Source organism: Poromitra crassiceps (genome assembly GCF_964638095.1).
Source record: "Poromitra crassiceps genome assembly, chromosome: 17".
NCBI lineage: Eukaryota > Metazoa > Chordata > Actinopteri > Beryciformes > Melamphaidae > Poromitra > Poromitra crassiceps.
The window spans coordinates 3,331,526-3,355,936 of NC_139635.1; the positions used below are offsets into that span (position 1 = coordinate 3,331,526).

Here is a 24,411-nt window from a genome sequence, read left to right on the forward strand (position 1 = left end):
GACTTTAACTTGGTGAAAGCCGTGTTACACTCCCAAGAATTCTCCGGGTCCCATAACGCACCTGCTATCTCGAGTGCGTTTGACAGCATGTTTGAAACGTGGAATATCGACAAATCCAAAGTGCATGTTGTCGTAAGAGACAACGCCAGAAACATGGATAAAGCTATGCGAGACAGTAGGCTGGCCAGCTTTGGCTGCATGGCACACACGCTGCAGCTGGCTGTGCATGACGGCGTCCTGAGCCAGCGGAGCATCGCGGATGTGGTGAAGATTGGCCGAAAAATAGTTGGACACTTTAAACATTCACCCCTTGCCTACTCACGCCTGCAGGATGCGCAGAGCCAGCTTCAGATGAAACACAAACGGCTGCAGCAAGATGTTTCCACTCGCTGGAACAGCACATTTTATATGCTGGAGAGCCTTTTGGAGCAAAAGCGCGCAATTGCACAATATGCCGCAGAATACGAGCTCCCTGCAACTCTCACTGTCCATCAGTGGGGATTAATGGAAAACGTTGTCACACTTCTCTCCCCGTTTGAAGTACTGACAAGAGAAATCAGCAGTGCAGAGGCATCGGCGGCTGACGTTATCCCCTCGGTGAGAGCCCTGAGACGTCTATTAAGCAAGGAGGTTGACACAGATCATGGTGTTAAAACTACCAAAACCACCTTATTAGAGGCTATAGATACACGCTTCAGCCGAATCGAGTATGAGCCCCTGTACTGCATCGCAACGTCACTCGATCCCAGATACAAGGACCGCTACTTTGATGACAAGCAGCGCGTACGAGCCACACTTGACGCGCTCCTGGAGACGCCTGACGCTGGAGATGTGCCCAGGACGCACGGTGGAGAGAGAGCGGGTGTCGGAGAGAGAGATGGTGATGATCGACAGAGCAAGAGGGCACGAGCTGATGGGGAACAGTCCACTCTGCATGACATGTTTGATGAGATTCTGGAGGAAGAGCGACCAGAAACAGAAACGCCAAGACGCAGGGCAGCATCACAGCAACTGGACGTTTTCTTTGTAGAGGCCCCCATTCCCAGAAAAGAGAATGCACTCGGATATTGGAGAGAGAATCACCTGCGTTTTCCCGCACTGGCACAAATGGCACGCAAATACCTGTGTGCTCCGTGCGCCTCCACCGACAGTGAGCGGCTGTTCAGCTGTGCCTCTCACATCTTGGATGAGAAGAGAAATAGACTGAACTGTGACAAGGTGGAGATGCTCATGTTTGTCAAGAAGAACATGCATCTCACTAAGAAGTAGCCTAATGAGGTAGGCCTACCCGGCCATATCCGTGGTTTAATTTTAGGCTATAGTAAAAGGACACTTTTTGTTTCATGAAAAATAATTAATCACACAGGCCTCTTCTTTGTGATTATATTTATTTTATTGTATTATTTATGCTGCTATTAGGCCTACTATAAGCTAGAAGGCTTTTCCTAAAAGAGGGAAACTTTTTGTTTCATAAGAAGAGGCCTGTGTGATTAGATTTATTTTATTATTTATGCTGCAGTGCTATTCCGCCCACTATAAGCTATATACCAGGAAGGCTTTTGAGTTTTCATAGTAAAGGAAGTGTTTTTGTTTCATAAAGAAGAGGCCTGTGAGACTTGATTTTCTTATTTATTTAATTTTAATATTCAGCCATACTATATGCAGGGAAGGTTTTTATTTTGTTTTCAAATTTATTTTATTAAGAAGGCCTACTATGTAATCCATTTGCACTATATATGAGGTCCACTAAGGCTTTTCTAGTTTTCTTAGTAAGAGGCATTTGTTTGTTTTATAAAGAAGAACAGGCCTGTGAACAGATGTGATTTTATTTATTTTTCAATTTATTTCATCTTTGATATTGAGAAGAGGAGGCCCGCAGGGTGGTTTTCCTACTAAAAGCCTCAATGTGTTTACGCAAGATGCCCCATTCAAGTCCAGCTTGTTCCACAAGAGGGCAGTCTCGCTCTGGAGTATGGACAGAAAGTAAATTAATTACTGTTGTAGCAAATTACATCTTGATTGTTCCGATCATAATGTATAAAGTTGAGGTATTGATGTATCTCTGTCTGTCTGTCTGTCTGTCTGTCTGTCTGTCTGTCTGTGTCTGTCTGTCTGTCTGTCTGTCTGTCTCTCTGTCTGTCTGTCTGTCTGTCTGTCTGTCTGTCTCTCTGTCTGCCTGTCTGTCTGCCTGTCTGTGTGTCTGTCTGTCTGTCTGTCTGTCTGTCTGTCTGTCTGTCTGTCTGTCTGTGTCTGTCTCTCTGTCTTTTGTTAAATATTATTCCCATGTTCAGTTCAGCATCTATTGAGTCAAATGGAGATAAGTATTGTTTTGAATTGAAGACTCAGTCAGAAATCTTTTTATTTTTTATTTTTTTTATTTTTCAAAAAATAAGTGTCAACAATCAATCACCCATTGAATAGGTTCATGAACTTCATGGCACTAGTCAAGTTTTGACAAAAGAAAAAGGTAATACCACCAAGGTCACGTTCTGTGTGGAAAAATCAAATGTTTAAGGCAGCAAAATATTTTTTGTTGGGCTTAAAGTACTACACAGTACTGTTAGATGTTGCACTGTAAGATGTTAACATCTTTAAGGTTAATGTAAAAAAAACTCATGTGACAGCAAGGTTATATTAAAGATTGGTTGTTTCATAATTACATTTGTATGATTGATTTTGTGTTCAAAGTCAAAGATATTGTGTGAAACTGGACTGAAAGACTTCAAAACAGTTGAGTTACTTATTTCTCATTTAATATAATGAAGATTTCTTGGCTTCCCTGTCAAACAATCGATATCGGTATATATCGGTATCGGACAGATTGTTTATTTCAAATATCGGTATCGGTATCGGCCCAGAATTTTGATATCGGTGCATCCCTAGTGGCTACTGAAGCCCAATTTATGTTTGGTCTCTTGACACTTTTGAAACCGTCTCTTGACAGACATCTTTAGCAACGGATATGACGTCTTTAGCGACGGATATGACGTCTTTAGTGACAGATATGACGTCTTTACCGACGGATATGATGTCTTTAGTGACAGATATGACGTCTTTAGCGACAGATATGACATCTTTATCGACAGATATGACATCTTTATCGACAGATATGACGTCTTTAGTGGCGGATATGACGTCTTTAGTGACAGATATGATGTCTTTACTTTAGTGGCAGATATGACGTCTTTAGTGACAGATATGATGTCTTTAGCGACGGATATGATGTCTTTAGCGACAGATATGACATCTTTATCGACAGATATGATGTCTTTAGTGACAGATATGATGTCTTTAGCGACAGATATGACATCTTTATCGACGGATATGACGTCTTTAGCGACAGATATGACGTCTTTAGCGACAGATATGACGTCTTTAGCGACAGATATGACGTCTTTAGCGACAGATATGACGTCTTTAGCGACGGATATGACGTCTTTAGCGACGGATATGACGTCTTTAGCGACGGATATGACGTCTTTAGCGACGGATATGATGTCTTTAGCGACGGATATGACGTCTTTAGCGACGGATATGACGTCTTTAGCGACAGATATGACATCTTTAGCGACGGATATGACATCTTTGGCGACAGATATTAGGGGCTCTATCTTCCCTCTGGCCTTAGGCGCTAAACTGGCATTAAACGCAAAAAAACACGCTTTGCGCCTGCCTACCTGTGACTCGGGAAGATAGTAGGGGTGGGACAAAATATCGATACCCACGTTATCGCGATATTTCCACCCGCGATACGTTATCGATACACTGGCGCCAAGTATCGATATGTTTATTAATTATTATTATTTTTATTTATTTTTTAATAAACAGGCTAAAATATTATGCTGTGTGTGGTAGTTGAAACATAGTTTCAAGTTGACTTTATTTATGTTTGTAGTTTAAACAAAAACATAACTACTGTAGGCTACATGAATGGAAATGTTTGATCATTAATATCTACTTTTAGAAATTATATAGGTAGGTAGGTAGGTTATATAGGTTTTCTTGTTTTAATAGTAATAATAAAAAGACTTAATGTGTAACTTTTCCTCCGTGGTATCGAAAATGGTATGAGTGAGTGAGTGAACTCAGAGAGTTCATGTCAATTCTGCTAATAAATGCATAATACATGATTTTTTGCCTTCAGAGGTATTTTTTTCACTTGTTACACAGGTATCGTGATGTATCGTCTTCCAATATATCGCAGTATCGCAGTATCGCAGTATCGTGATATATCGTTATCGAGGGCCAAGTATCGTGACGATATCGTATCGTGAGCTACTCAGCGATTCCCACCCCTAGAAGATAGCGTCATGTTTTTCCCCCCCGAAATGCGCTTTACGCTGAAGAGGCGTGGCGCAGTGCCAGGATAGGCCAGAATGGGCGTTTCGGCCTTAAATACCAGCCTAAAGCTATCTTCCCAACTAGCGTTCATTTTGTCCTGAGAGCAGCGATCTCCCTCTGTGGAGGGGCTGAAGGGCAAGAGACTCCTCTAACATGTGTTTGTGTGTTGTGTTGAGCACGAGCAGTCGGAAGAGTGAAGTGTAACCGTGGCAACTGAAGTGCTCTGTGCCGTATTCTGACAGTAACTATAAAAGCCTTAATCTAAACACTTAGGCAAGGAGAAAACCTAAGCGGCTTTATGCAACGCTCCTAAGTGAATCCCTCACCTTAGGGAAATATATTGCCTAAGCAGTGTTTCCCCTAGAAAAATGTTCAGGCCTGGAGGGATTTCAAAACGTACCCCGACCGCAACGGTGGGGGCCCTCGCTGGCGACGCTAAACTTTTAGCTAACCTGTTCACATCTATGTTGGCAATGGCATCCTAAGTATCATCATACTATTATGGGATGCGATGCGAACAGTTGTATTATGGGATGTGCGTTTCCCAGGCAACGACACACGTTGACACGTTTTGGAATAGCGCTGCACGCTGGCACAATGCTCCTAAAAGCAAAATGCTTAAATGTTAATGCTTAATGCTTAAATCTTTTTGAATGATTTGGCATCTTCTATTACTGTCCACTGTCAACACCAGTATTGTTGTATTGTAATAACATGCCATAAAGGTTTATTGAAATTTTGGGGAGAGCAGGGGGGGGTGGAATATATATATATATATATATATATATTTATTTATTTTTTGTTTGTTTTTTGCTTTTTTCTGGCCTGGCGGGGGCGCTGTTGGCCTGGCGGGCCCGCCAGGCCTGTAGAGTGGTAGGGGAAACACTGGCCTAAGGGATGTGCTTTGAAGTTTGAAACTTAAGGTAGTTTATGCAACCGGGCACAGATCTTCAGTATTGGAACATCTGTAAGGCTGAAGCTCTGATCTTCAGTATTGGAACATCTGCAAGGTTGAAGCTCTTATCTTCAGTAGTGAAATCGTCTGAAATCGTGTTTAATCGTGTTTATCTCTAAGGCTGAAGCCCTGGGGCCCTATCTTCCCAAAAGCGCTAATTTAGCATTTGCGCTCATTTAACGCCGTGCGCAATGCAAATTGGGGGCGGGCACAAGTGCATGCCTGTTATAATTGTACTGGGCATAGGCGTGCCACATGCCAAAGCAGGCGTATGAGGCCCCGGGTTCAATCCCCGGCATCTCCACGTCTTTGGGGGTACGGTGGCGCAGTCAGTAGCGCTGTCGCCTCACAGCTAGAAGGTCCTGAGTTCGATTCTCGCCTGGGACGCTGTGGGCGCTGGAGTTGTGACCCGCCCATATCTTCAGTGCCTACTGCCCTGGTGGGCTATCTCGTTGAAAGGGCCTTTCTGTGTGGAGTTTGCATGTTCTCCCCGTACCCCCCAGGGGGTTCCTCCGTACATAACCCCCCACTAAAAACATGCAGAAGATTGTCATCCGACCAGTGACGACAACATCTGAAGTTGGTCCCCGGGCGCTGGAAAGAAAAATCGACCACTGCTCCTGGCCTGCCCCCTGGAGGAAAGGACAAGCCTGGATGGGTCAAATGCAGAGGACATATTTCACCGGCCACCGTCAGCATGAGTGTGTGTTGTGGCCGCATGCATGTATTGTAGTGTTTGTGTGACAATAAAGACGGGCTTCCGTCTGAAATCGTGTTTAATCGTGTTTATCTCTAAGGCTGAAGCCCTGGGGCCCTATCTTCCCAAAAGCGCTAATTTAGCATTTGCGCTCGTTTAACGCCGTGCGCAATGCAAATTGGGGGCGGGCACAAGTGCATGCCTGTTATAATTGTACTGGGCATAGGCGTGCCACATGCCAAAGCAGGCGTTTCAGCGCTAAAATGTGGGGATAGATGGCATTATCCTATCGTCAGCAGCGCGCAATTACTTTGCGCTAAGAGCTTTGAAAAGGACCTCGCAAATACCTCGCTGCGCCGGGAGCGCACCGTAATCTCCGTGCAGCGCAGCGCAGTGCAAAGTAAAATTCCTTTTGGATATGTCATTACGCTCAGCCTTGCCAGTTGCCACGCCAGGACATCAAATTTCGCTGCTAAAATTGGGTATTAGCAGATAATTCAGTGAGGCAAGCAATCAACTATAACTCACTGAGAAACTTTTATCACATCGCAAAGAGGGAAATTAATTGAGAAAACTTGTTGGACAATGGACATAAGCTATTTACCTTCATAACCTGGAGGGTCGTTGGCACCACAGACGATCTGTCAATAAGCTCTCTCTGTCCTCGCACGAGTGAGTACACTCTATTATGCATGGAGAGAATTACAGCATATTGCATTCCTCGCGCAAACAGCCATTGCGAGACGGGAATCTGATTGGTTTTGATTGACATAATGCCCAGCATTGCCTGGCCACACCCGTGAATAATTCTGGTACTTAAGACCGCTCAAATCCCGTTTGCGCAGGCATTTTGGGGCGCAGATGATTTTGGCACGGCTCAAATTTGCGGCTGCGACACATGCCGTGATCGTTTCCCCATCCCCACCGAGAATTGCATCCCCAACATATTTCGGGGCTGTTTTAACTTAGAAATCAGGGAGGTCACATCTACCAGACAAGTATATCACTTTTAAACAGTTACATTTCTGTATAAATCATTACAATTATGCTCCCGTGAGGTGGGGATTCTGCCGGCGCTGGGGTGCAAAAACTCGGCATAACACCTGGACAGCGGACTGCAATCTTCCCTGCTTTAAGGCACAGGCAAAAAAGTGCACAAGCGATAATAGGGGATATCGCCTGTCGGAAGATAGGGCCCCTGATCTTCAGTAGTGGACCATCTCTAAGGCTGAAGCTCTGATCTTCAGTAGTGGACCATCTCTAAGGCTGAAGCCCTGATCTTCAGTAGTGGAACATCTCTAAGGCTGAAGCTCTGATCTTCAGTAGTGGACCATCTCTAAGGCTGAAGCTCTGATCTTCAGTAGTGGACCATCTCTAAGGCTGAAGCTCTGATCTTCAGTAGTGGAACATCTCTAAGGCTGAAGCCCTGATCTTCAGTAGTGGACCATCTCTAAGGCTGAAGCTCTGATCTTCAGTAGTGGACCATCTCTAAGGCTGAAGCCCTGATCTTCAGTCGTGGAACATCTCTAAGGCTGAAGCCCTGATCTTCAGTAGTGGACCATCTCTAATGCTGAAGCCCTGATCTTCAGTAGTGGACCATCTCTAAGCCTGAAGCCCTGATCTTCAGTAGTGGACCATCTCTAAGGCTGAAGCCCTGATCTTCAGTAGTGGACCATCTCTAATGCTGAAGCCCTGATCTTCAGTAGTGGAACATCTCTAAGGCTGAAGTCCTGATCTTCAGTAGTGGAACATCTCTAAGGTTGAAGCTCTGATCTTCAGTAGTGGACCATCTCTAATGCTGAAGCCCTGATCTTCAGTAGTGGAACATCTCTAAGGCTGAAGCTCTGATCTTCAGTAGTGGACCATCTCTAAGGCTGAAGCCCTGATCTTCAGTAGTGGAACATCTCTAAGGCTGAAGCCCTGATCTTCAGTAGTGGACCATCTCTAAGGCTGAAGCCCTGATCTTCAGTAGTGGAACATCTCTAAGGCTGAAGCCCTGATCTTCAGTAGTGGAACATCTCTAAGGGTGAAGCCCTGATCTTCAGTAGTGGAACATCTCTAAGGCTGAAGCCCTGATCTGGAGCTGTAAATCTAAACAAATAGGCCACCAGCAGAACAGAAGATTAATGTGACAAGGCAGCAGCAAAGTAGAGCACAGTGACACGCACTCACACAGAAACACATACGTAGACATATACACACCGTGGCCTAGAAAACTACTCTAGATTAAGACTTTTATTATAAATCCTCTCTCTCCACACTATCGATTTTCTGACCACTTTATCATTTTTCTCGGGTAAAAGTAAAACGGACAATGAGAGAAACCTGAAGAGAAACAGAGGGAAAGAACTATTTTTGCTTCAAAAGAACGTTTACAAAGCAACCTGCTCAATATTTATTCTGTCATTCATTCTTGTATTGGAAAATATTGTATTTTTTCCTTATCATTCCCAATCAGCTGGCTTCATGGAGATTCAATGTTTTACCGAATTATACTGTATTGATACCTTGAGCTATTGTAGAGCCATATGAAATCCACGTTAACAGAATCGCGGACGGAATCACGGAATTGACCAATAAAAATGTAATCTACTGTAAAACGTGGATTACTGCAGAATTTGCCATAATTGGGCTGAAACTCAATATATAATATTAATAAGGTGACGTCACACACACTCTCTCCCTCTCTTCCACACACGCAGCTGCCTGCGCTTATACAGTGGACTCTGCAGTAACGTAACTATAGTTAACGAGCGCATTAACAAGCGCATTCCAAGCATTCCAGCAAACGGTGACAACGTGCAGAGACAATAATATGGACATGTCAATAACCCTGTCTGAAGTGTGCGTGAAGTAGCCTATAACGTTAGCGTTAGATGTCAGCTGTGAATGATTCTGCCTCATTAGACCTCACTATTCTATTTAATTCTGTTATGTTGTTCGTTTAAAACGTTAGCATAAGGTTAACTACTTGCAGACGGTCTCGATCACTCACTTGACTGTTTAAATACTTTGTAGACGCAGTTATCATTGTTGTTGATGTTATTTGCTTTCCTAGTCAAAGCCTTCCGACCGTAGTATAGATGGCAACAGGGAATGAAAGACGAAATATCGACTTTTGCACATGATGAATCTGGAAAAGTTTCATTTGTGGCTGAATTGTGACACAATTTCTTCTTTCTCTAGTAGACTCACATTGACCCATGTCAAGTTAGCAAAGCTAAACACCACCACTTCCTGTTATGACTTTCAAAATAAAATAGTATTTGAAGCATTTTCTGATGTTTGAAGTGAATGTTTTGTTCACAGTTGTTTTTTCTTTCTTGAAGCACACAATGAGAAGCTTAAAAGGACTTTACAAACATAAAAATTATATAGAATGTTTTCTACAGTGATCTACTGTATTTCTCACTTGAATCACTTGTTACAAATAGTGCATTGTTGTGTAAATTGATTGTTATATCTTATTCAATTGTGGACATTTATTCATCCCCACATGTTAGACACCATTTCTGATGGTAAAATGAGCATAAAAAGCAAAACACAGAAAATTCAGATCAATTAAAACGGAAAAAACTGAATTTGGGAAAAAATGTAATGGAATTTGGGGGAAAATAAAACAGATTTCATATGGCTCTAGCTATTGTCATGTTTTTAAAATCATATTTCAAGGCTTGTTAAGCCCCCCAAAAACACTAGTGTCAAGCTTTTATGAAATATGTCTCCCTTCCTTTTTGTGTGACTTGCCGTCAATTTCTTTTGTGTATCACGCCTTGTGACAACAGCTACAAGTATAACATTTCTGTGATACAAAGATGATGTAATAACTGAAAAATGCTGCGTAAATATGGTTGTAAAATAGTGGTTATTCAATGGTTGGCCTGATGGACGATTAAATGTGGTCTGTCACACTTTAGGATCCATCCCAAATATGTTGGTGACATTTGGTAGCGCTTGCATCGACTGTTTAAGAATTACGCATGACTTCCTGTTTGCATGCAGTGGCGTGCACAGGCATTTTGGGGGGCAGGTGTCGAAATGGTTACGTGGCCCGAACCCACACCTCCGAACCCCTCCCGCCGTGGGTCCCCCACTCCGATGCTCACGCGTTGGCGCAAGAATGCGGCGGCATCAATGCCGACTCACTCCAGTGAACGAGTGATGGCCAGGGCTCAGCCGTGGCAGTGGCCGCTAGGCATGGGTCGAGTTCCGGTTTTGCCGGTCCGGTCCGGTGTACAAGCTTAAACCGGTTTGATTTAACGTTAACCAGCAAAACCGACAATAATCCTACTGTCCCATTCCTACCTAACGCTGGCCTAACAACACACAGACAGACACGGGTAACTCAGACAGAGCAAGGCTGCTGACGTACTTACTAGGGCTGTCACTTTTTCCCAAAATAAAGTTTGAATGAACTTCGATTTGCCCACAAAATGTTTGAATATATTCAAAGTTTTTTTGGTTAACACATTCACTGCCAGCCATTTTTTTTTTACTGTAGGTAGGTTCTGCCAGAGGGTTTTTTTGAGGATTCTGGCTCATCTTTCAAGACCCGAGGATTCTTTTCTGCTAAGATTTTGTGAACACACAATATCTCAAAAGAACTAATAGAATGTGTGCTTTCTCTGTCTAAAAGAGTTAGTTTGTAGAGTTAGTAGTTATGTAAGCATTAGCAGTTGAATACAGCATGGTTTCAGCGTCAGAAAAATGATTCTGAGATAAACGGCTTTTTGTGAAATTCGATAGAACAGTCACTTTAACCATTCACTTTTGGCATCAGTAAGACGTCAGACATCTAAACAATAGTTTTGAACAGTAATTTCCTCCATAACAGCAGGAAACCCCCCTCTGCTTCCAACTCCTCCCTCCGTGGGCGTTCTTCTTGGCTGCAGCGGCCGTGTCACAAGCTTGTCACCAGTCTCACTGCTTTGCTGCTGCTGTGCCTGTCTGCGCGGCCGCTCTTTGAGGAAGTCTGGATGGACTCGCTCGCTTCTTGGAGTTTTGGTTGAGAGCTTTGATGAAGCTTTTGCGATTCTGGTCATATTTATGCTGCGTGTTTCAAAGTGTGTTCCACCCGTAATCTATTATGCAAATTTGCAATCCCGCACTGCCAGCAATCAGCGCGAAAACGAAAGCGTTTTCGCCAATCCATTTTCATGAGAATGGCTTCGTCACACTGCTTTTTTACTTGCCTTCCTCTAGTCAGGAAAGCACTGTCGCCACTTAGTGGGTCGGTGGAATGGGTTGTACACGTTGTACACGTCCAATACTTATATAAGAGATGTAAAAGGGTTAGATGCACATCCCACCGTCAAAAAAACAAAATCGATTTTTTTTTACGTAAAAACACGTCATTGGCAGTGAACGGTTGGATTTTGTTTGACGTAAAAACACGTCATTGGCAGTGAACGTGTTAACACGTTAAGTGCCAGAGCCGAGTTTACTCGTCTTACATAATCCAACGCTTGAGTGCCAGAGCCGAGTTTACTCGTCTTACATAAACATTTTTTTTTTTTGACGGTGGGACATCAATCAACCCCTTTTACATCTTCGAGATAACTATTGGAGCAAGAGCATGTGTGTAATCTATTTTACCGACCACTAAGTGGCGACAGAGACAGAGAGAAGCCACAGCCACGGGACCCGTGGACCAAAAGCAGCCGCCTCCCGCGGAAATGGCTTGGCGATTTTACAGTCAGAAGCCCGGAGACACACACACAGAACGGACAGAGATCCCCTCCCCCCAGAGCCGCGGAGCAACGCGCGAACACACACACACACACACACACACACACACACACACACACACACCGCGGGAGCAAGCCATTCAAGGAAATGGCGAGGCGATTTTACAGTAATCCATTTCAGACTCGTCCCCGCACGCAGGCAAGCAGGCAGGCAGGCACGCAGACAGGCAGGCAGGCAGCAGCAACGCGCTTCTGACACGCCCGCTGTTAGAGCCAGGAGGAAGGAGGAGAAGACACACGGAGGGAGGAGTTTGAATGAGAGGGGTGTTTCCTGTTGTTATGGAGGAAATTACTGTTCAAAACTATTGTTTAGAATGTCTGACGGTCTTACTGATGCCAAAAATGAATGGTTAAAGTGACTGTTTCACAAAAAGCCATTTATCTCTGAATAAATTTCCAGACGCTGAAACCATGCTGTACTCAACGGCTAATATCTACATAACTACTAACTCTGCAAACTAACTCTTTTAGACAGAGAAAGCACACATTCTATTAGTTATTTTTAGATGATTGGTGTTCATGAATTCTTAACAGAAAAGAATCCTCGGCTGTTCTAAAATGAGCCAGAATCGTCAAAAACACCCCTGGCACAACTTACCTACAGGAATGAAAACATGGCTGGCACTCAATGTGTTAATAATAAAAAAAAAAAGATTTGCAGGCGAGGCCACAGGGCATCGGCCCGACGTGCCCGATTATGCAGTCCGCGCCTGCCGGTTACATCGTATAAATATATATAATATAAAATATTAAAAGAATGTAAAAAAAAATCCTCAGCTGTCATGGTCCAGTCAGTCAGCTCCTCTCCGCTGCTGTGTTAGCTTGGACGCTCACAATCACAACACTGCCTCACAAACTTGGCTGCATCCAACTCGAGACAACTTTTCAGACCCTGGAGACAATCTTTCTCAGAAGAGACTAACGCGACAAATCTGGAGACTTTTTCTGACATGGGATTAACATTACCAGCAAGCAGCAGTTGGTTAATTTTGGTTAATAAAAAAAATAATAATAATAATAATAATAAAAAAATAAAAAAAATAAAAAATCGAAAATGGCAAATATGCCCCTCCTCCCCCACATTCGAAGTTAAATTCGAATTTTGAATGAAAAGTGGCAGCCCTAGTAATTACACAGCGAGAAGCTGTTCATTGGTCCCACATGCTGTTTTGTTGTGATAACATGTTCCAAACACGTTTCACCATGCGGCGATCATAACGTTGTTTGTAGGGGTGCACCGATCGATCGGAACGCAATCTGTATCGGCCGATTTGGACCTCAAATATGTGATCTGCTGTTTCCGATATTCCTTTAATGTTGCCGATCGCATAGCCGATCCGCAGAGTCAATTGGTGCAAAAAAAACACATGCGCGCACCCCTTCTCAGCAAGTAGCTACACATGCGCACAGCTGCACACCCCAGTTCTCAGCAAGTAAAACACGTGGAGCTCAGCCCTTTCTCTCAGCGGAGTTTACTCGCCTCAAAACATGTCTGCGGTGTGGCAATTCTACACAGTGTGTGAGACTGATGCCTCACTTGCTGTATGTGATGTGTGCAAGGAAAAAATACCTCGTGGAGGAAGCCAGGTGAAAAGTTTCAACACGACAAATTTAATACGCCACCTGAAGACCCGTCACGCAGCGCAGCATGGCGAGTTTGTTAAACAGACCGCAGAGAATGAGAAAAAGAAAGCAGAAAAAACACCACAGCGGCTGCTGACACAACCCACTTTAGAGAGCACCAACGCATATAGCCGTGATAGTGGGAAGGCCAAGGCCATCACAAGAAGAATTATGGAATTCATAGGGCTGGATGACCAGCCATTTAGCGTGGTTGAAGACATCGGATTCAGACGGCTGCTCGCCCATATTGAGCCACGCTACACCCTCCCAAGTCGCAGGTATTTTACCGATGTTACCCTCCCCGAGCTCTACCAGGCAGTGTACAAACACATTGATGACATTCTGAAGGAAAACGTTTCCTCATTCAGCTTTACAAGTGACATCTGGAGCTCCGATGTCAGCCCCATGTCAATGCTGAGTTTGACAGCCCAGTGGATTGATGCAGACTTCCAACTGCGTAATGTGATCCTCCATTCACAAGAGTTCTCTGGCTCTCACACTGCTGCAGCGCTGGTAACGGCATTTGAGAACATGTTCCAGACATGGAATATCCCGAAAGAAAAGGTGCATGTCATACTCCGAGATAATGCCCGAAACAGCCATGCAAGATGCAGGCTGGAAAAGTTTGGGATGCATGGCCCACACGCTGCAGCTTGCTGTAAATGAAGGAGTGCTGTCACAGCGCAGCATAGGTGACATCCTAGCTATAGGGAGACGCATCGTGGGCCACTTTAAACACTCTCCCCTGGCATATTCCAGACTTCAAAATGTGCAGAAAGATCTCCAACAGACTCCCAAAAGGTTGCAGCAAGACGTCGCCACCAGGTGGAACAGCAGCTATTACATGCTGCAAAGCCTGCTCGAACAAAAACGGGCGTTGAGTGCTTATGCAGCCGACTTTGAGCTACCTGCCTCCTTCACTGCAAACCAGTGGGGACTGATGGAAAACATAATATCCATACTGGAACCGTTTGAAGAACTCACACAGAAAATAAGCAAAGTCTCCACAACTGCCGCTGATGCCATCCCTTCTGTGATGGCTTTGAAACGTGTCCTGGGCAAAGACGTCCCCTCGGATCATGGCGTGAAGACATCAAAAGCCACACTGCTGGAAGCTGTCACCCGCAGATTTGCCGACATAGAAAAAGATCCTCTCTACAGTTTGGCAACTATAATGGACCCAAGGTGAGAAAAACATTTGTAGAATAATCAGCAAAGATATGTATAGAATAAATCAGCCAAATATAATAAATAAACGTCTAAATGAACGCCATAGGCTACTAAATTAATGTATTGGATTAGTAGATTAGGCTACTATTCCGTTTAGGCCTATTTAAGATTAGGCTACATAAATAGTCTTCTTTGCCTATTCTATGGAGGTCTAAATCACCACATAGGCTACTAAATTAATTTGATGTTTTCTTTGCTTCAAATAAAAGATAGGCTATCAGTTTAGGCCTATTTAAGATTAGGCTATAGTATAAAATAGTCTCCTCTGCCTATTCTATGGAGGTCTAAATCACCACATAGGCTACTAAATTAATTTGATGTTTTCTTTGCTTCAAATAAAAGATAGGCTATCAGTTTAGGCCTATTTAAGATTAGGCTATAGTATAAAATAGTCTCCTTTGCCTATTCTATGCTGGTTTAAAATAACAACATAGGCTGCTAAATTAATGTGATGTTTTCTTTGCTTCAAATAAAAGATACAAGGACAGATTATATTCCAGCCAAGTGAAGGCAGAAGTCAAGGGACAGCTGTTGGATCTGCTGGCGGAACCAGACCCCGACCCCGACCAAGCACCCACAGCTTCAGCCGAGTCAGACACAGATGAGCCAGCCGAGAAGGTGCCACGAGCCGGTTCCATCTCGTCGATGCTTGGTGAGATCATGGAAGAAGCAAGCCCAGAGCCTCAAGCCCATCGTGATGATAACGCGGCGGCGGCGCAGGCACAGCTCGCTCTGTACCTCTCTTGAGCCAACCATCTCCATGACAGCACAGCCCCTGGCATATTGGAAGACCAACCAGGATCGCTTTCCTGCCCTCGCCAAAGTCGCAAGAGCGTACCTGTCGGCACCCTGCACAAGCGTGGAGGGTGAGCGCTTGTTCAGCGCTGCATCAAACATCGTGAATGAGCACAGAAACAGACTCTTGTCTATAAATGCAGAGATGCTGCTCTTTGTGAAAAAAAACCTCCCGACCATGCTGAACAAGCAAGTAGGCATAATGTAGAGTAGACTATTCATAGCTTTCAAGGGGCGTTATGTAAGTACAAGGAACGCCCCTTCTGGCGGTCAAAACTCAAAACATCAATGGCGCTGAACACTCCAGACGCAGCTGCAGCAAAAAGCGGTCTTTTTTCCACCAGTTTCCAGTCAGGAATATTTAGACCATCTATCAAGCGTTGAAAAAGAACGATATCTAAACAAACTACACGTTTTGGGCACTTCAAACAAACCGAACTATCGTTAACGTTACTGTCCAACACATGGCAGTTCGGAGAAATTGTTTCACAACAAGAGACTGCGTGCGGAGTGCGGACTCGTTTTTATAATGTTGTGGAGCCCAGCCCTCGTCGCGTGTGAAGAGAGAGGGAGAACGGGTGAGACAGAAGCAAACTATTTTTTGCAGATCTCAAAAGCAGGTAAACCACTGTGGGATTAGTGAGACTATTGCTAAAAAGTGATGCCTGGGCTGTCGTCCGCTCAAACAGTACTTAACGGGGCGGCTGCGTGTCAATTGACGTGTCCTTAATATGCAAAGCGTGCAGCTCTAAAACAAACAGCGTGAGAAACTAGTCGACTCGGCGGGCAGCAGAATGAACAAGTTTTTTTTTTGACCGTCAGGTGGGCGTTCCCGGCAGCAGGTAACGCCCCTTGAAAGCTATGAATAGGCTATATTGCAAGTGCCATGTTTTTCTGTTTAGAAGTCATTGTTTAGCCTATATCCTGAACAGCAGGGCGGATATTATTGTTAGGCTATTTGAAATAATTCTGCAAGCTCAAAATCTGAGGCATATATTGCCTTATATTTTATTTTATTTGGAAGGGTTTGAGTTTGGCTTTATTTGAATACACCATATAGATTGGTTAACCTATTTAATTTGTATTTCTTTAAACAGTAGTTACTTTGCATAATTGCTATGCAACATCTCTGCAAGCCAATGTTCCAAGGCATATTGTCTTTTATTTGAATTTTGAACTTATTTATAATTTTCTTTTTACATTTCTTTGCATTGCAATAATGCAACTAGAGCTAATGTTCCCAGGCTGTATAAGGTTATTTTAATAACGTTTAGCCCATGAGTAAACAGCCAATTGCTTTTTTCCAGCCTGTTAATAAATGTGTTAATTCACTATTCCGTGTGTGTGTATTTAATCGGTGATCGGTGATCGGATCAGTGATCGGTTGGGCAGATATTTCTCATAGGCGATCGGCAATCGGTGATCGGTGGCAAAAAACGTGATCGGTGCACCCCTAGTTGTTTGTGTTCGTGAAACGCCTGTGTGTCTGACTCCTCTCAGCTGAGCTACAAGTAGCCACCTGCCTGTTCCACATCTAACGTTCTGTAATAAAAGTGGGTTTGTCAATGATAACGTGTTCAACATCTAAAATTGTTGTCGTATATTCAAAGAAGCAGCGTGAGATAAACTGTGAACTAGGGATGTCCGATATTATCGGCCTACCGATATTATCGGCCGATATTAGCATAAAAAAATCGATATCGGAAAATATCGGTATCGGTTTTCATGCCGATTTTTTTTTTTTTTTTTTTTTTTTTTTTTTTTATACAGGGGGAGTCTCACTGAGAGCAATGCTCTCTTTTTCAGGAGTGCCCTGTTCACATTCACACACACATTCATACCTGGAAGCTGACCAGTACAACCACAGTCTGATCTGTTGGCCACTGAGCAGCTCCACTGGAGCGGTTGGGGTCAAGGGCCTTGCTCAAGGGCACCTCAGTGGTGGTAATGAGGGAGGGGCAAGCGCTGCCTTTTCACTTTCCCCACCCAGATTTATCCTGCCGGTCCCGGGGATTGAACCGACGACCTTCTGGTCACAAGCTCGCTTCTCTAACACTTACAACTTTAACACAACATGCATATTATATATTAAACTCTTCAGCTACATTAAGCTACATTATGGAACTTGTTACGTGAAATTTTGGTGGAAAAAAAGCCCGCTTATATCGGTATCGGTTGATATCGGTTGATATCGGTATCGGAAATTAAGAGTTGGACATTATCGGATATCGGATATCGGTAAAAAAGCCAATATCGAACATCCCTACTGTGAACTGATCAACTATTTATTAGCGTAGCAACTTGTCAACTCCCTCTGTCTGTAGGAAATACTGAACCATAATAACCCGCCCCCAGACTCATCCTATAGGCTCTCTTCCACAGGGCTTCCATACTATGATAGGCATTTTCCCGAATTTTGCTTATGGAAATGTATTCAAATGTCCATCCCCATCCTGACATCTCTACGAGGGGAAGACCTGCATGTCCATTAATAGCTCATTAAACTACTGCACATTAGCTAATGAAGAGAAAGATGACTGCTGAGGTTCAATGCCATTAATAATGTATTGATAGTTTTATTAGAAATTCAATAGCCCCATACATTACGCTTTGCCTCTGGACAACACCACTTGCTGCTGGATTAACGCCAGGTAAAACTGCTTCAATGCCCAGCACCAGTCATAGGACAGTTCCTAGTGAGTCACATGGATGTATTAAAAGAACTGCATAGGGGACGTGCCACGCCCACCCATGCATTCGGACGGAGGTTGCTCACTGGCGCATGAAGCCATCATGGGGGGGTTTTCTTCCTGGTTTTACTTCCTGATTACTTCCTGACCATGCGGCCCAAGGCGAAGTGCGCGATGTGTGCCATGACATGTTCCATGATGTCTCCCACCCCTCCCACCCATGGAGTGTATTAAAAGAAGAAAATACACCCGTATTAGTGGCTTCTGAAGAAAAAATGCCCCATAAAAAATTTGTTGATAATTAAAAGAGTCGTTTTATACTTTGAGTGACACCCGGAAAAAATTCCCCTGGGTTTAACAGCTGCCGGGGTCCCCATGCAAGTGGATGGGAATTTTCCTTTCTGGGCTGCATGGCGTCACGTGACTTGCAATACAGAGCTTCGCCACCATGTTCAAATGGCTTCACAGCCCAGCGCTATTCCTGGGGGCTTGGTGAGTCATCATCTGGCAACACTATTAACCTTATGTAGCCCCGCCCACTTGACCCAGTTGTGTTATGACTTCCTGTTCTAGTACTGTTCTAGTACTGTACTGTCTGTCACAGGAAGTGTAAACACAATAGGAAGTAACTGGCTGACCCCTGTGTTGGAACATATTGGTGAATAGAGCTTGCAGAGTTACGTCACGTACCCGGACATTGTAAACTAGCTGTTGTTTTTTTGGACTGAGTGCTAGGGGTGTCACGATACACTCAGTTCACGATACGATACGTATCACGATACTGGGTTCACGATAACGATACGATACGATACGATTTTAACAATATTTTTTTAAACTTGAATAATGACAATATATGACTGGAAAAGTAGTATTTTATTTGAAATGCACAAATACAAAACATGCTGTTGTGGGAAATTGTTATTACAATAACAACTAGAAAAAACATGAGATTGGAGATAAGGCTTATCTTGAAATAGAATGAGTTACACCGTCACTTAGATTTACTTTGAACTAAAAGGTTTCTCAGCAGTATAAATTCTCATTATGCATCTTCAGTTTTTCTTCAAACTCAAACAACAAGACTTTTCTTAATCTATTTTTTATGCATCTTCAGTTTTTCCTGTCAAGTAAACAGTTTTGCCAGAAACTCAATTGAATGGTTTCTCTCCTGTATAACTTCTCATGTGTCTCTTCAGAGACTTGTTCAACTGAACTACTTTCCACACATTGAACTTCAACAAACAAAGACGTTTCTTAGTCTATTTTTGGAAAAAAAAAAAAAAAAAATTCTCTCGATATGAGATTTCATCTCAACGATACATATCGTGACGTTTTACTATCGCGAAATTTCGTGGGACGATATATTGTGACACCCCTACTGAGTGCATAATGTTACACTTGGCATGAAGAGACAAGCGGATTCTTCAGAGCACATGTGTCAAACTCAAGGCCCGGGGGCCAAATCCGGCCCGACACTAGGCCTGCACGATATGAGGAAAACCTGCGATGTGCGATAACATTGTTCAATATAGTGATGATGATACGACTTGCGATAAATAAACAAATATTAAAGTATGCATATTAGCTATACAGTTCCTATGTCTTTCTGCTTTAATAATACTAACATAGACCCCAAACATAGCCTATGCCCCCCTGAATAAAGAAATGAAATACACACTGACTCTAGCTGAAACTACACACAGCGTGTTTGAGCTTTGGCAGAGGGGTGATGCGCACTGTTGTAAGGGAAAGGTGTACGCTGGATTTACAACACAAGACAAAATGATCAGATGCTGAGTGGGAATGCATGACGCATGTAAATAAAACCACTTTTGTTATTCATTGCGTTTCAGGCAGTCTTTGCGATGTGTTTATTGCGCATGTCGATGACGATGAAAATACGATTAATTGTGCAGCCCTACCCGACACCCCATTTTATGTGGCCCGAGAGAGCTAGCAAAGAATATACTGTAATTATTCGCAAACATATTTTTGTTTGTTGCTTGGCAATAAGCTTGAAAATGGCGTTCGAGAGGTCACAGTGACCTTGGCCTTTGACCACCAAAATCGAATCAGTTCATGCTTGAGTCCAAGTCGATATTTGAGGCAAATTTGATGAAATTCCATCAAGGCGTTCCTGAGATATCGCGTTAAGCTTGAAAATGCCGTTCGAGAGGTCACAGTGACCTTGATCTTTGACCTTTGACCACCAAAATCTAATCAGATCATCCTTGAGTCTAAGTCGATGTTTGAGGCAAATTTGATGAAATTCCGTCAAAGTTTTTTTTAAAGAAAAATGTATTTCAAATTGTTTTATTTCTTTATTTTTAATATATTTCATGTATTTTTTTTTATTGTGTTTCTGATTTATTAGGTATTGAGTATTGAATCAGTATTGAGTATTGTATCAGTATGAAGTATCGTGATAGTAAACAGTATCAAAGTAAAAATGTTTGCTATCATGACAACACTAGTCTGCAATACCGTGAAACCGTGTTAATTTTGTACAAGGTTATCATAACATCAAAAACTCATACCAGCACATCCCTAGATACCATTTGTTTATTAATGGATTGTATGAAGTACTATGGCACTCCTAATACAGCAGCACTGACAGACAGACAGACAGACAGACAGACACACAGACAGACAGACACAGAAAGACACTACTATGGCAGTCATAATACAGCAGCACTGACAGACAGACAGACAGACAGACAGACAGACAGACAGACAGACAGACAGACAGACACACAGACAGACACACAGACAGACAGACAGACAGACAGACAGACAGACAGACAGACAGACAGACAGACAGACAGACAGACAGACAGACAGGAAGACACTACTATGGCAGACAGTCCTAATGCAGCAGCAATGACCTAAATGGTGATATTTTTCTGAAGGCAGCAATTGATTTTCACATTATCCACAACAACAATGACAGCAATGCTCTATAGTGTTTTCATAAGCCTGGAAACTCCAAACTTCTCACTTACACCCGCGTGTGAAAAGGTTGAGTAGTGGCATCACACTGCAGAAAGTGATCTCTGTATCGCTTACTCCAAACAATCCATCCAGCCAATCCACAACAATGCCTGAAGATATCATGATCAAATAGGAGTCCTAGTAGTGACAAAAACTACGACTAAAAACATTCATCGACTGCCTATTTTCACTGATGAAAGCTAGATGCTAACTAAATAAAAACAAAGTTGTGATGACAAAAAACTATGAAGAAATTGTCATTTTCATCAACAAATAAAAACTAAATGAAAATGATAGGGAGGGACGAATTGGGAAGAGATCCAATCAGAAGAGAATAAGAAGTTGAAACTGTTAAATTTGTGTCTGTACTCTGTATTGCACATTCAAACCTTAATATCATTCCACCTATCACCTACGTTTCAACCAACTGAAGTTGCGTCAAAGTTTCACCGTATAAAACCAGCCTAATCTAATTTAATCTAATCTAATGTATTATACCTCGTCTATGGTTGAAATTCCTGACCCCACCCATGAAGCTATTGCCAGGGCTTTTCAAAGTCTGAGACTGTGTGCCTCCCGCAGACAAAGCTTGGAAAAATTAGCCCCCCTCGCTCAATTCCTGGATGCCTATGATTTAGAGCTACAACGATTAATCGATTAATCGAGTAGTCGATCGACAGAAAAATAATCGACAACTATTTTGATAATCGATTAATCGATTTGGGTAATTTTTTAAGAAAAAAAGTTCAAAATTCTCTGATTCCAGCTTCTTAAATGTGAATATTTTCTGGTTTCTTTACTCCTGTATGACAGTAAACTGAATATCTTTGGGTTGTGGACGAAACAAGACATTAGAGGACGTCATCTTGGGCTTTGGGAAACACTGATCGAAAATTTTTCACTGACATTTTATAGACCAAACAAGTAATCGATTAATCGAGAAAATAATCTACAGATTAATCGATAATGAAAATAATCGTTAGTTGCAGCCATACTATGATTAATGATTATGTTATTTGACCCCATAGAGACTCAACAATTGAGCCAAGACAGCCTGATATTGCTGTTTGACATACTTCAGCCTACACCAAACATACTTCAGCCTACACCAAACATACTTCAGCCTACACCAAACATACTACAGCCTACACCAAACATACTTCAGCCCACACCAAACATACTTCAGTCCACACCAAACATACTTCAGACTACACCAAACATACTTCAGCCTACACCAAACATACTTCAGCCTACACCAAACATACTTCAGCCTAGGGCTGTGCGATTTTGCCTAAAACTAAAATTGACGATTTTTTCTCTCAAAACTCGATTTTCGATTTCAATTTCTTATAGGCCTACTATTATACTTCTCTAAACATTTGTTGCCCTGCAGAGCCCTTTTCCCCCTTTTTTCCATAATTGACAATTTACGCTTTTACTCTGAATGCAGAACAACCCAACTTCCTGTTTTAGCGTGCCGCTGCTATCCCTAACTTCCTGGCTGTTGCTTGCTAACTTGACACTGGTGGATTTGCGTGTTCCTCCGTGACATAATTATATTAGCAGTGTCTAAGCGACCACCCGTGCTCGGAGTTATATCTGTACTAGAATAACACAAAGTCACAACAGGTATGCGGGGAACTGCGATAGCGTTTAGGGGGAAATTCAGACACACAGGGACAGGTGAGTCAGCTGAGGCTGCTAAGTTGCAGCCATGAATACAGCCAATCTATCAGTACTCGGTGCCCTCACGTGTTGTTTTGTTATTATGTGAACTGTAAAGGCAACGTTTCATCGTCCGGTGATAACGTCTGTGTTCGTGTGCACGCGTGAGTGTGTTGTGGCAATCGTTATCTTGTAGGCTACAGCCCGCAGTGAAACAAGCTGCGCTCAGTGCTCACTCTGTGCTTTTTGGTCGGAGGTGTGGAAATAAGTCCATTGCACTGCTGTCTTTAGTAACCAGTATCACAGCCTCTAGAGAGACTTTACAGCGGGGAGAATGGACAAGTAGCAGCATGCGTACATGAGAGAGAGCCGCCCCGCATAACGTAATTACCCTAGTTAAAGTGTAAATCGATTTTACGATTTTCATTTTTTTAACATCGTCCTAACTAATTAATTCGATTACGATTCAAAATCGATTAATCGCACAGCCCTACTTCAACCTACACCAAACATACTTCAGCCCACACCAAACATACTTCAGCCTACACCAAACATACTTCAGCCTACACCAAACATACTTCAGCCTACACCAAACATACTTCAGCCTACACCAAACATACTTCAGCCTACACCAAACATACTTCAGCCTACACCAAACATACTTCAGCCCACACCAAACATACTTCAGCCTACACCAAACATACTTCAACCTACACCAAACATACTTCAGCCCACACCAAACATACTTCAGCCTACACCAAACATACTTCAGCCTACACCAAACATACTTCAGCCTACACCAAACATACTTCAGCCCACACCAAACATACTTCAGCCTACACCAAACATACTTCAGCCTACACCAAACATACTTCAGCCTACACCAAACATACTTCAGTCTACACCAAACATACTTCAGCCTACACCAAACATACTTCAGTCTACACCAAACATACTTCAGCCTACACCAAACATACTTCAGCCTACACCAAATGCAGAAAAAAGGTCTGTCTGAAGGCATTCTATGTGGTCTCCTTTTGATAACAATTTTTTTTTCACTTCCATTCACCGAGCCTCTCCTGAAACCGCTTGGAGCCCCGCCTCCCACTTTCAAAACCTCTGAGCCAGCGGTTTTCAAATTGTGAGGCGCGCCTCCCCTGGGGGGCGTGAGCCAAGTGCAGGGGAGGCGCAGCTCTCCATATGTTCTCTGTAGGGAGGCTCAGTCTCCCAAACTTTGAAAACCCTGAAAAGCCCTGCTCTGAGCTATTCAATGTATCTTTAAAGCTCCTTCCCATTGCAAAAACAGGGTCAATCTCACCACCAGCACCATTCTGCACAGCACCATTTTGTCCGTAAGTAGTGACCAGGAGTGACTGCCCTGCTAATGCTGACGACACAAGACGGAAAGCATCGCCCCTGTCCCCACAAACCACCTCTGGAAGGTGGGGGGGGGGGGGGGGGGGGGTAGCCTATCATGTGTGTCTGGCCCTGTGGGGCGAGGCAGGCTAAAAGATGGCAGCTGGTGGCCATGCTGTACGAGCTGGCACCCATCAGAGTCCAACACAGTGCCAACGGTGCCTACTGCTCCCAGAGCACTCCTCTGTTCATTTGTTTACACACACACACACACACACACACACACACACACACGCACGCACACACACACACACACACACA

At 43.2% G+C, this 24,411-nt stretch overlaps 1 protein-coding gene across 2 annotated transcripts in view; it reads right to left on the reverse strand.

The window, feature by feature from the left end:
* xkr4 (XK related 4) overlaps window positions 1–24,411 on the reverse strand; it is a gene marked incomplete at both ends in the record, with an annotated part of 73,351 nt that overhangs the window by 47,374 nt on the left and 1,566 nt on the right. The gene's annotated exons all lie outside the window — the stretch shown is intronic.